Genomic DNA, 12500 nt, shown 5'->3' on the forward strand with positions numbered 1-12500 from the left:
GCCACGGCCTCGGCCCGCATGCCATGCCATGCCATGCCTTGGCCTTGGCCAGCATGACATGCCACGGCCTCGGCCCGCATGCCTTGCTACGGCGTCGCCCAACAAGCCATGCCACGGCCTCGGCCCGCATGACATGCCACGGCCTCGGACCGCATGCCTTGCTACGGCGTCGCCCAACATGCCATGCCACGGCCTCGGCCCGCATGACATGCCACGGCCTCGGCCATCATGCCATGCCACGGCCTCGGCCCGCATGCCTTACCACGGCGTTGCCCAACATGCCATGCCACGGCCTCGGCCCGCATGCCATGCCATGCCACGGCCACGGCCCGCATGCCATGCCACGGCCACGGCCTCGGCCCGCATGCCTTGCTACGGCGTCGCCCAACATGCCATGCCACGGCCTCGGCCCGCATGCCGTGCCACGGCCTCGGCCCGCATGCCATGCCATGCCACGGCCCGCATGTCTTGCCACGGCGTTGCCAAACATGCCATGCCACGGCCTCGGCCCGCATGCCTTGCGACGGCGTCGCCCAACATGCCATGCCACGGCCACGGCCCGCATGCCATGCCACGGCCTCGGCCCGCATGCCATGCCACGGCCTCGGCCCGCATGCCTTGCTGCGGCGTTGCCCAACATGCCATGCCACGGCCTCGGCCCGCATGCCTTGCCACCGCGTTGCCCAGCATGCCATGCCACCGCGTTGCCCGGCGTGCCATGCCTTAGCCTTGGCCAACATGTCGAGCCACGGCCTCGGCCCGCATGCCATGCCATGCCACAGCCCGCATGTCTTGCCACGGCGTTGCCAAACATGCCATGCCACGGCCTCGGCCCGCATGACGTGCCACGGCCTCGGCCCGCATGCCATGCCACGGCCTCGGCCCGCATGACATGCCACGGCCTCGGCCCGCATGCCTTGCCACGACGCCGCCCAACTTGCCATGCCACGGCCTCGGCCCGCATGCCATGCCACGGCCTCGGCCCGCATGACATGCCACGGCCTCGACCCGCATGCCTTGCTACGGCGTCGCCCAACATGCCATGCCACGGCCTCGGCCCGCATGCCATGCCACGGCCTCGGCCCGCATGACATGCCACGGCCTCGGACCGCATGCCTTGCTACGGCGTCGCCCAACATGCCATGCCACGGCCTCGGCCCGCATGCCACGGCACGGCCTCGGCCCGCATGCCTTGCTACGGCGTCGCCCAACATGCCATGCCACGGCCTCGGCCCGCATGCCATGCCACGGCCTCGGCCCGCATGACATGCCACGGCCTCGGACCGCATGCCTTGCTACGGCGTCGCCCAACATGCCATGCCACGGCCTCGGCCCGCATGCCACGGCACGGCCTCGGCCCGCATGCCTTGCTACGGCGTCGCCCAATATGCCATGCCACGGCCTCGGCCCGCATGCCATGCCACGGCCTCGGCCCGCATGACATGCCACGGCCTCGGACCGCATGCCTTGCTACGGCGTCGTCCAACATGCCATGCCACGGCCTCGGCCCGCATGCCATGCCACGGCCTCGGCCCGCATGCCATGCCACGGCCTCGGCCCGCATGCCTTGCTGCGGCGTTGCCCAACATGCCATGCCACGGCCTCGGCCCGCATGCCTTGCCACCGCGTTGCCCAGCATGCCATGCCACCGCGTTGCCCGGCGTGCCATGCCTTAGCCTTGGCCAACATGTCGAGCTACGGCCTCGGCCCGCATGCCATGCCATGCCACGGCCCGCATGTCTTGCCACGGCGTGGCCAAACATGCCATGCCACGGCTTCGGCCCGCATGACGTGCCACGGCCTCGGCCCGCATGACATGCCACGGCCTCGGCCCGCATGCCTTGCTACGGCGTCGCCCAACATGCCTTGCCACGGCCTCGGCCCGCATGCCATGCCACGGCCTCGGCCCGCATGACATGCCACGGCCTCGGCCAGCATGCCTTGCCACGACGCCGCCCAACTTGCCATGCCACGGCCTCGGCCCGCATGCCATGCCACGGCCTCGGCCCGCATGCCATGCCACGGCCTCGGCCCGCATGACATGCCACGGCCTCGGACCGCATGCCTTGCTACGGCGTCGCCCAACATGCCATGCCACGGCCTCGGCCCGCATGCCACGGCACGGCCTCGGCCCGCATGCCTTGCTACGGCGTCGCCCAACATGCCATGCCACGGCCTCGGCCCGCATGCCATGCCACGGCCTCGGCCCGCATGACATGCCACGGCCTCGGACCGCATGCCTTGCTACGGCGTCGCCCAACATGCCATGCCACGGCCTCGGCCCGCACGCCACGGCACGGCCTCGGCCCGCATGCCTTGCTACGGCGTCGCCCAACATGCCATGCCACGGCCTCGGCCCGCATGCCATGCCACGGCCTCGGCCCGCATGACATGCCACGGCCTCGGACCGCATGCCTTGCTACGGCGTCGCCCAACATGCCATGCCACGGCCTCGGCCCGCATGCCATGCCACGGCCTCGGCCCGCATGACATGCCACGGCCTCGGACCGCATGCCTTGCTACGGCGTCGCCCAACATGCCATGCCACGGCCTCGGCCCGCATGCCACGGCCTCGGCCCGCATGACATGCCACGGCCTCGGCCCGCATGCCTTGCTACGGCGTCGCCCAACATGCCTTGCCACGGCCTCGGCCCGCATGCCATGCCACGGCCTCGGCCCGCATGCCTTGCCACGACGTCGCCCAACTTGCCATGCCACGGCCTCGGCCCGCATGCCATGCCACGGCCTCGGCGCGCATGACATGCCACGGCCTCGGCCCGCATGCCATGCTACGGCGTCGCCCAACATGCCATGCCACGGCCTCGGCCCGCATGCCATGCCACGGCCTCGGCCCGCATGCCATGCCACGGCCTCGGCCCGCATGACAGGCCACGGCCTCGGACCGCATGCCTTGCTACGGCGTCGCCCAACATGCCATGCCACGGCCTCGGCCCGCATGCCATGCCACGGCCTCGGCCCGCATGCCACGGCACGGCCTCGGCCCGCATGCCTTGCTACGGCGTCGCCCAACATGCCATGCCACGGCCTCGGCCCGCATGCCATGCCACGGCCTCGGCCCGCATGACATGCCACGGCCTCGGACCGCATGCCTTGCTACGGCGTCGCCCAACATGCCATGCCACAGCCTCGGCCCGCATGCCGTGCCACGGCCTCGGCCTCGGCCCGCATGCCTTGCTACGACGTTGGCCAACATGCCATGCCACGGCCCCGGCCCGCATGCCATGCCACCGCGTTGCCCGGCGTGCCATGCCTTAGCCTTGGCCAACATGTCGTGCCACGGCCTCGGCCCGCATGCCATGCCATGCCACGGCCCTCATGTCTTGCCACGGCGTTGCCAAACATGCCATGCCACGGCCTCGGCCCGCATGCCTTGCTACGGCGTCGCCCAACATGCCATGACATGCCACGGCCTCGGCCCGCATGCCTTGCTACGGCGTCGCCCAACATGCCATGCCACGGCCTCGGCCCGCATGCCATGCCACGGCCTCGGCCCGCATGCCTTGCGACGGCGTCGCCCAACATGCCATGCCACGGCCTCTGCCCGCATGCCATGCCACGGCCTCGGCCCGCGTGACATGCCACGGCCTCGGCCCGCATGCCTTGCCACGACGTCGCCCAACTTGCCATGCCACGGCCTCGGCCCGCATGCCATGCCACGGCCTCGGCTCGCATGACATGCCACGGCCTCGGCCCGCATGCCTTGCTACGGCGTCGCCCAACATGCCATGCCACGGCCTCGGCCCGCATGCCATGCCATGGCCTCGGCCCGCATGACATGCCACGGCCTCGGACCGCATGCCTTGCTACGGCGTCGCCCAACATGCCATGCCACGGCCCCGGCCCGCATGCCTTGCCACCGCGTTGCCCGGCGTGCCATGCCACCGCGTTGCCCGGCGTGCCATGCCTTAGCCTTGGCCAACATGTCGTGCCACGGCCTCGGCCCGCATGCCATGCCATGCCACGGCCCGCATGTCTTGCCACGGCGTTGCCAAACATGCCATGCCACGGCCTCGGCCCGCATGCCTTGCCACGGCCTCGGCCAACATGCCATGCCACGGCCTCGGCCCGCATGCCATGCCACGGCCTCGGCCCGCATGACATGCCACGGCCTCGGCCCGCATGCCTTGCTACGGCGTCGCCCAACATGCCATGCCACGGCCTCGGCCCGCATGCCATGCCACGGCCTCGGCCCGCATGCCCTTCTACGGCGTTGCCCAACATGCCATGCCACGGCCTCGGCCCGCATGCCTTGCCACCGCGTTGCCCAGCATGCCATGCCAACGCGTTGCCCGGCGTGCCATGCCTTAGCCTTGGCCAACATGTCGTGCCACGGCCTCGGCCCGCATGCCATGCCACGGCCTCGGCCCGCATGTCTTGCCACGGCGTTGCCCAACATGCCATGCCACGGCCTCGGCCCCCATGCCTTGCCACCGCGCTGCCCAGCATGCCAATGCACCGCGTTGCCCGGCGTGCCATGCCTTAGCCTTGGCCAACATGCCACGCCACGGCCTCGGCCCGCATGGCTTGCCAGGGCGTTGCCCAACATGCCATGCCACGGCCTCGGCCCGCATGTCTTGCCACGGCGTTGCCCAACATGCCATGCCATGCCACGCCACGGCCTCGGCCCGCATGCCATGCCACGGCCTCGGCCCGCATGCCATGCCATGCCACGGCCTCGGCCCGCATGCCATGCCACGGCCTCGGCCAGCATGCCATGCCAAGGCCTCGGCCCGCATGCCTTGCCACGGCGTTGCCCAGCATGCCATGCCACCGCGTTGCCCAGCGGGCCGTGCCGCGGCCTCGGCCCGCATGCCTTGCGACTGCCTTGGCCAGCGTGCCATGCCACAGCGTGCCATGCCTTAGCCTTGGCCTACATGCCATGCCACTGCCTTGGCCAGCATGTCGTGCCACCGCCACGGCCAGCATGCCATGCCGGTCCGTTGCCCAGCATGCCACGGCCGTGGCGGCATGGCAAGCCACGGCCTCGGCCAGCATGCCATGCCACGGCCTCGGCCAGCATGCCATGGCACTGTCTTGGTCAGCATGCCATGCCATGGCACCGCCTTGTCCAGCACGCCGTGCCGCAGCGTTGGCCAGCATGCCTTGGCCGGCATGCCATGCCAATGCCTTGGGCCAACATGGCGTGCCACGGGCTGGGCCATGCCGGTCCGTTGCCCGGCATGCCACGGCCGTGGCGGCATGGCAAGCCACGGCCTCGGCCAGCATGCCATGCCCCGGCCTCGCCCAGCATGCCATGGCACGGTCTTGGTCAGCATGCCATGCCATGGCACCGCCTTGTGCAGCGTTGGCCAGCATGCCTTGGCCGGCATGCCATGCCAATGCCTTGGGCCAACATGGCGTGCCACGGGCTGGGCGAGCACGGCATGCCACGGGCTGGGCGAGCATGCCACGCCACGGCCTTGGCTAGCAGCAAGGCATGCCACGGCCTCGGCGAGCATGCCATGCCATGCCAAGGCCAAGGCCAAAGCCAAGGCCAAGGCAGTGGGCAAGGCCAAGTCCCTGTGCAAGGCATGGCCAAGGCCAAGGCAAAGGCCAAGGCCGCGGGCAAAGGCCAAGGCCAAGGCCAAGGCCATGGCGTGCCACCGCCTCGATCGATCTTTTTGAACATGATTCTTTTATAATCTTACCCAAACCGTGCAACACAATTAAAAATGCACTACAATCAATTTTAAATGTCATTCCCTATTTTTTTGCAATTTTTCTGGAGCTTTTCGAATTTTTAAAGCCCTTATTTGGCATAAAAAAATCAAAATAAAATAAAAAAAATGAAAAAAATAATTTAATAATTTCTATAATTACTAGTGAATCATCCTTTAATTATGGGAATTTTTCCATAATTTTTTGACTATTTTTATTAATTTTTATTATTTTTTAAGTATTAATATCGAAATAAATTAAAATAAAATATTTTCTGTAAAAAAATATTTTTTTTAATTTTTTTTATGGTGTATTAAATTATTTCCTACAACTTTCATGTTGAAAGTTTTGGCAAAAAACCATTACTTTTTAAAAAAACCCCATTATGACTCCTCGAACATGCTTGATGTTTCCTCCTGCCAGATTGAAAAGGGCTTAACAGGCTATTATAAGGGGGGGGCACCTCCCTTGCCCAGGGCAAGGCAGTGGCAGGTACGCCCCATGTTGGGCGCGGCCTGGGCTGCGGCCTTGGGTTACATGCACTGCGGCTCGACCGCGGCCTGGGCTGCGGCCTGGGGCGGCTCGGCCGCGGCCTTGGGCGGCCTGGACCGCGGCCTTGGGCGGCCTTGCGCGGCCTGGGCGCGGCCTTCGGCGGCCTGGGCGCGGCCTTGGGCGGCCTGGGCGCGGCCTTGCGCGGCCTGGGCGCGGCCTTGGGCAGCATGGCGTGGCATGCGCGCGGGCGTGGGCGGCCTGGCATGCGCGCGGCATGGGCAGCACGGCATGGCATGCGCACGGCCTGGGCGGCCTGGCATGCAGCCGGCCTGGCATGCCCGCGGCGTGGGCAGCACGGCATGGCATGCGCACGGCCTGGGCGGCCTGGCATGCAGCCGGCCTGGCATGCCCGCGGCGTGGGCAGCACGGCATGGCATGCGCACGGCCTGGGCGGCCTGGCATGCAGCCGGCCTGGGCAGCACGGCATGGCATGCGCACGGCCTGGGCGGCCTGGCATGCCCGCGGCGTGGGCAGCGTGGCCTGTGCGAATACCGCGCGCGTGGTCTTTTGACCACGGTGCGCGTGTTGCGCGCATGGTCGCGCACGCCTTTGCACGCCTTTGCACGCCTTCGCACGCAACGCACGTCTAGTGATAAGAACCGCAGCCAAGGCAGCCCAGCCCCAAGGCCAAGGCCAGCAGCATGGCATGCCACGGCGAAGGCAGCCCAGCCAAAGCCAGCAGCATGCCATGCCAAGGCCAGCAGCATGCCATGCCACGGCCAAGGCAGGCCAGCCAAAGCCAGCAGCATGCCATGCCAAGGCCAAGGCCAGCAGCATGCCATGCCACGGCCAAGGCAGCCCAGCCAAAGCCAGCAGCATGCCAAGCCAAGGCCAAGGCCAGCAGCATGCCATGCCACGGCCAAGGCAGCCCAGCCAAAGCCAGCAGCATGCCATGCCAAGGCCTAGGCCAGCAGCATGCCATGCCACGGCCAAGGCAGGCAAGCCAAAGCCAGCAGCATGCCATGCCAAGGCCAAGGCCAGCAGCATGCCATGCCACGGCCAAGGCAGCCCAGCCAAAGCCAGCAGCATGCCATGCCAAGGCCTAGGCCAGCAGCATGCCATGCCACGGCCAAGGCAGGCCAGCCAAAGCCAGCAGCATGCCATGCCAAGGCCAAGGCCAGCAGCATGCCATGCCACGGCCAAGGCAGCCCAGCCAAAGCCAGCAGCATGCCATGCCAAGGCCTAGGCCAGCAGCATGCCATGCCACGGCCAAGGCAGGCGAGCCAAAGCCAGCAGCATGCCATGCCAAGGCCATGGCCAGCAGCATGCCATGCCACGGCCAAGGCAGCCCAGCCAAAGCCAGCAGCATGCCATGCCAAGGCCTAGGCCAGCAGCATGCCATGCCACGGCCAAGGCAGGCCAGCCAAAGCCAGCAGCATGCCATGCCAAGGCCATGGCCAGCAGCATGCCATGCCACGGCCAAGGCAGCCCAGCCAAAGCCAGCAGCATGCCATGCCAAGGCCAAGGCCAGCAGCATGCCATGCCACGGCCAAGGCAGCCCAGCCAAAGCCACCAGCATGCCATGCCAAGGCCTAGGCCAGCAGCATGCCATGCCACGGCCAAGGCAGGCCAGCCAAAGCCAGCAGCATGCCATGCCAAGGCCAAGGCCAGCAGCATGCCATGCCACGGCCAAGGCAGCCCAGCCAAAGCCAGCAGCATGCCATGCCAAGGCCTAGGCCAGCAGCATGCCATGCCACGGCCAAGGCAGGCGAGCCAAAGCCAGCAGCATGCCATGCCAAGGCCATGGCCAGCAGCATGCCATGCCACGGCCAAGGCAGCCCAGCCAAAGCCAGCAGCATGCCATGCCAAGGCCAAGGCCAGCAGCATGCCATGCCACGGCCAAGGCAGCCCAGCCAAAGCCAGCAGCATGCCATGCCAAGGCCTAGGCCAGCAGCATGCCATGCCACGGCCAAGGCAGGCCAGCCAAAGCCAGCAGCATGCCATGCCAAGGCCAAGGCCAGCAGCATGCCATGCCACGGCCAAGGCAGCCCAACCAAAGCCAGCAGCATGCCATGCCAAGGCCTAGGCCAGCAGCATGCCATGCCACGGCCAAGGCAGGCCAGCCAAAGCCAGCAGCATGCCATGCCAAGGCCTAGGCCACCAGCATGCCATGCCACGGCCAAGGCAGCCCAGCCAAAGCCAGCAGCATGCCATGCCAAGGCCAAGGCCAGCAGCATGCCATGCCACGGCCAAGGCAGCCCAGCCAAAGCCAGCAGCATGCCATGCCAAGGCCTAGGCCAGCAGCATGCCATGCCACGGCCAAGGCAGGCAAGCCAAAGCCAGCAGCATGCCATGCCAGGGCCATGGCCAGCAGCATGCCATGCCACGGCCAAGGCAGCCCAGCCAAAGCCAGCAGCATGCCATGCCAAGGCCAAGGCCAGCAGCATGCCATGCCACGGCCAAGGCAGCCCAGCCAAAGCCAGCAGCATGCCATGCCAAGGCCTAGGCCAGCAGCATGCCATGCCACGGCCAAGGCAGGCCAGCCAAAGCCAGCAGCATGCCATGCCAAGGCCAAGGCCAGCAGCATGCCATGCCACGGCCAAGGCAGCCCGACCAAAGCCAGCAGCATGCCATGCCAAGGCCTAGGCCAGCAGCATGCCATGCCACGGCCAAGGCAGGCCAGCCAAAGCCAGCAGCATGCCATGCCAAGGCCTAGGCCACCAGCATGCCATGCCACGGCCAAGGCAGCCCAGCCAAAGCCAGCAGCATGCCATGCCATGGCCAAGGCCAGCAGCATGCCATGCCACGGCCAAGGCAGCCCAGCCAAAGCCAGCAGCATGCCATGCCAAGGCCTAGGCCAGCAGCATGCCATGCCACGGCCAAGGCAGGCCAGCCAAAGCCAGCAGCATGCCATGCCAAGGCCTAGGCCAGCAGCATGCCATGCCACGGCCAAGGCAGCCCAGCCAAAGCCAGCAGCATGCCATATCACGGCCAAGGGCAGCAGCATGCCATGCCACGGCCAAGGCAGCCCAGCCAAAGCCAGCAGCATGCCATGCCATGGCCTAGGCCAGCAGCATGCCATGCCACGGCCAAGGCAGGCCAGCCAAAGCCAGCAGCATGCCATGCCAAGGCCAAGGCCAGCAGCATGCCATGCCACGGCCAAGGCAGGCCAGCCAAAGCCAGCAGCATGCCATGCCAAGGCCTAGGCCAGCAGCATGCCATGCCACGGCCAAGGCAGCCCAGCCAAAGCCAGCAGCATGCCATATCAAGGCCAAGGCCAGCAGCATGCCATGCCACGGCCAAGGCAGCCCAGCCAAAGCCAGCAGCATGCCATGCCATGGCCTAGGCCAGCAGCATGCCATGCCACGGCCAAGGCAGGCCAGCCAAAGCCAGCAGCATGCCATGCCAAGGCCTAGGCCAGCAGCATGCCATGCCACGGCCAAAACAGGCCAGCCAAAGCCAGCAGCATGCCATGCCAAGGCCTACGCCAGCAGCATGCCATGCCACGGCCAAGGCAGGCCAGCCAAAGCCAGCAGCATGCCATGCCAAGGCCAAGGCCAGCAGCATGCCATGCCACGGCCAAGGCAGGCCTGCCAAAGCCAGCAGCATGCCATGCCAAGGCCTAGGCCAGCAGCATGCCATGCCACGGCCAAGGCAGGCCAGCCAAAGCGAGCAGCATGCCATGCCAAGGCCAAGGCCAGCAGCATGCCATGCCACGGCCAAGGCAGCCCAACCAAAGCCAGCAGCATGCCATGCCAAGGCTTAGGCCAGTAGCATGCCATGCCACGGCCAAGGCAGGCCAGCCAAAGCCAGCAGCATGCCATGCCAAGGCCTAGGCCACCAGCATGCCATGCCACGGCCAAGGCAGCCCAGCCAAAGCCAGCAGCATGCCATGCCAAGGCCAAGGCCAGCAGCATGCCATGCCACGGCCAAGGCAGCCCAGCCAAAGCCAGCAGCATGCCATGCGAAGGCCTAGGCCAGCAGCATGCCATGCCAAGGCCAACGCAGGCCAGCCAAAGCCAGCAGCATGCCATGCCAAGGCCTAGGCCAGCAGCATGCCATGCCACGGCCAAGGCAGCCCAGCCAAAGCCAGCAGCATGCCATATCAAGGCCAAGGGCAGCAGCATGCCATGCCACGGCCAAGGCAGCCCAGCCAAAGCCAGCAGCATGCCATGCCATGGCCTAGGCCAGCAGCATGCCATGCCACGGCCAAGGCAGGCCAGCCAAAGCCAGCAGCATGCCATGCCAAGGCCAAGGCAGCCCAGCCAAAGCCAGCAGCATGCCATGCCAAGGCCTAGGCCAGCAGCATGCCATGCCACGGCCAAGGCAGCCCAGCCAAAGCCAGCAGCATGCCATATCAAGGCTAAGGCCAGCAGCATGCCATGCCACGGCCAAGGCAGCCCAGCCAAAGCCAGCAGCATGCCATGCCATGCCTAGGCCAGCAGCATGCCATGCCACGGCCAAGGCAGGCCAGCCAAAGCCAGCAGCATGCCATGCCAAGGCCTAGGCCAGCAGCATGCCATGCCACGGCCAAGGCAGGCCAGCCAAAGCCAGCAGCATGCCATGCCAAGGCCAAGGCCAGCAGCATGCCATGCCACGGCCAAGGCAGGCCAGCCAAAGCCAGCAGCATGCCATGCCAAGGCCAAGGCCAGCAGCATGCCATGCCACGGCCAAGGCTGCCAGCCAAAGCCAGCAGCATGCCATGCCAAGGCCTAGGCCAGCAGCATGCCATGCTACGGCCAAGGCAGCCCAGCCAAAGCCAGCAGCATGCCATGCCAAGGCCTAGGCCAGCAGCATGCCATGCCACGGCCAAGGCAGCCCAGCCAAAGCCAGCAGCATGCCATGCCACGGCCAAGGCAGCCCAGCCAAAGCCAGCAGCATGCCATGCCAAGGCCAAGGCCAAGGCCAGCAGCATGCCATGCCACGGCCAAGGCCAAGGCCAAGGCAGCCCATCCGAAGCCAGCAACATTCCATGGCAAGGCCAACGCAGCCCAGCCAAAGCCGGCGGCATGCCATGCCAAGGCCAAGGCCAGCCGCATGTCTTGCCACGGCCTTGTCCCGCAGCGTGGCGTGCCTTGGCCTTGGGCTAGAACATCGCATGCCACGCCCTTGGCAAGCAATCCTGTCCCTCGTGTAATTGCCATTTGGTTTGGCTTTGACTTACGTATATGTTGCCCTGCGAAATGCTTGTCCCTCGGGTAATAGCCGGTTTGGTTGCCTTTGACTTGCGAACACGTTGCTAGTGCTTTCCCCAGTGGAAGCTTGTTGGGAAAAGTATGTCCCTCGGAAGTTGCCTGTTGCGTTTGTTATTTGCATTCGAGCTATCCGATGCTTGCTGGGTTTCTCTAAGAGTTTTTGCACGTTCGTCGGGCTTTTTAATTATTTATTTACTCATAAAAATTATAATAAAATAAATTAAAAATAAAAAATAATTAAAAAAATTACTATAATTACTAGTGCCTCATCTTATAATTGTTGGAATTTTTCTAGAATTTTTTGAGTATTTTTAGTAATTTTTATTATTTTTTAAGTATTAAAATTGAAATAAATTAAAATAAAATATTCCGGTGGCCAAATATTTTTTTATAATTTTTTTTATGGTGTATTAAATTATTTCATACAACTTTCATGTTGAAAGTTTTGGCAAAAAACCATTACTTTTTAAAAAAACCCCATTATGACTCCTCGAACATGCTTGATGTTTCCTCCTGCCAGATTGAAAAGGGCTTAACAGGCTATTATAAGGGGGGGGCACCTCCCTTAAGGCTGGCCAGCATGGCCAGGCCACAGGCCACGCCTATGCCTAGGCGGGCGCTTGGCACATGCCATCGCTTGGCTTGTGGCATTGGCTTGTGGCATCGAAACTACATAGCCAAGCACGGGATGCGTCGAGTGGCGGCCCGCGGCGGTGGCGGTGGCACGTTGGCCTAGGGCAGCATGCCATGCCACAGCCTTGGCCAGCAACATGGCATGCCAAAGCCTTGGCCAGCAGCATGCCATGCCCTGGCCTTGGCAAGCATGTCATGCCACGGCCTTGGCCAGCAGCATGCCATGCCACGACCTTGGCCAGCAGCATGCCATGCCCCGGCCTTGGCCAGCATGTCATGCCACGGCCTTGGCCAGCAGCATGCCATGCCACAGCCTTGGCCAGCAGCATGCCATGCCACAGCCTTGGCCAGCAACATGGCATGCCAAAGCCTTGGCCAGCAGCACGCCATGCCCCGGCCTTGGCAACCTTGCCAAGCCACGGCCATGGCCAGCAGCGTGCTATGCCCCGGCCTTGGCCAGCAGCGTGCCATGCCACGACCTTGGCCAGCAGCTTGCCATGC

Source organism: Camellia sinensis, chromosome 6 (assembly GCF_055761805.1).
Source record: "Camellia sinensis isolate YWXY chromosome 6, ASM5576180v1, whole genome shotgun sequence".
NCBI classification, from domain to species: domain Eukaryota; kingdom Viridiplantae; phylum Streptophyta; class Magnoliopsida; order Ericales; family Theaceae; genus Camellia; species Camellia sinensis.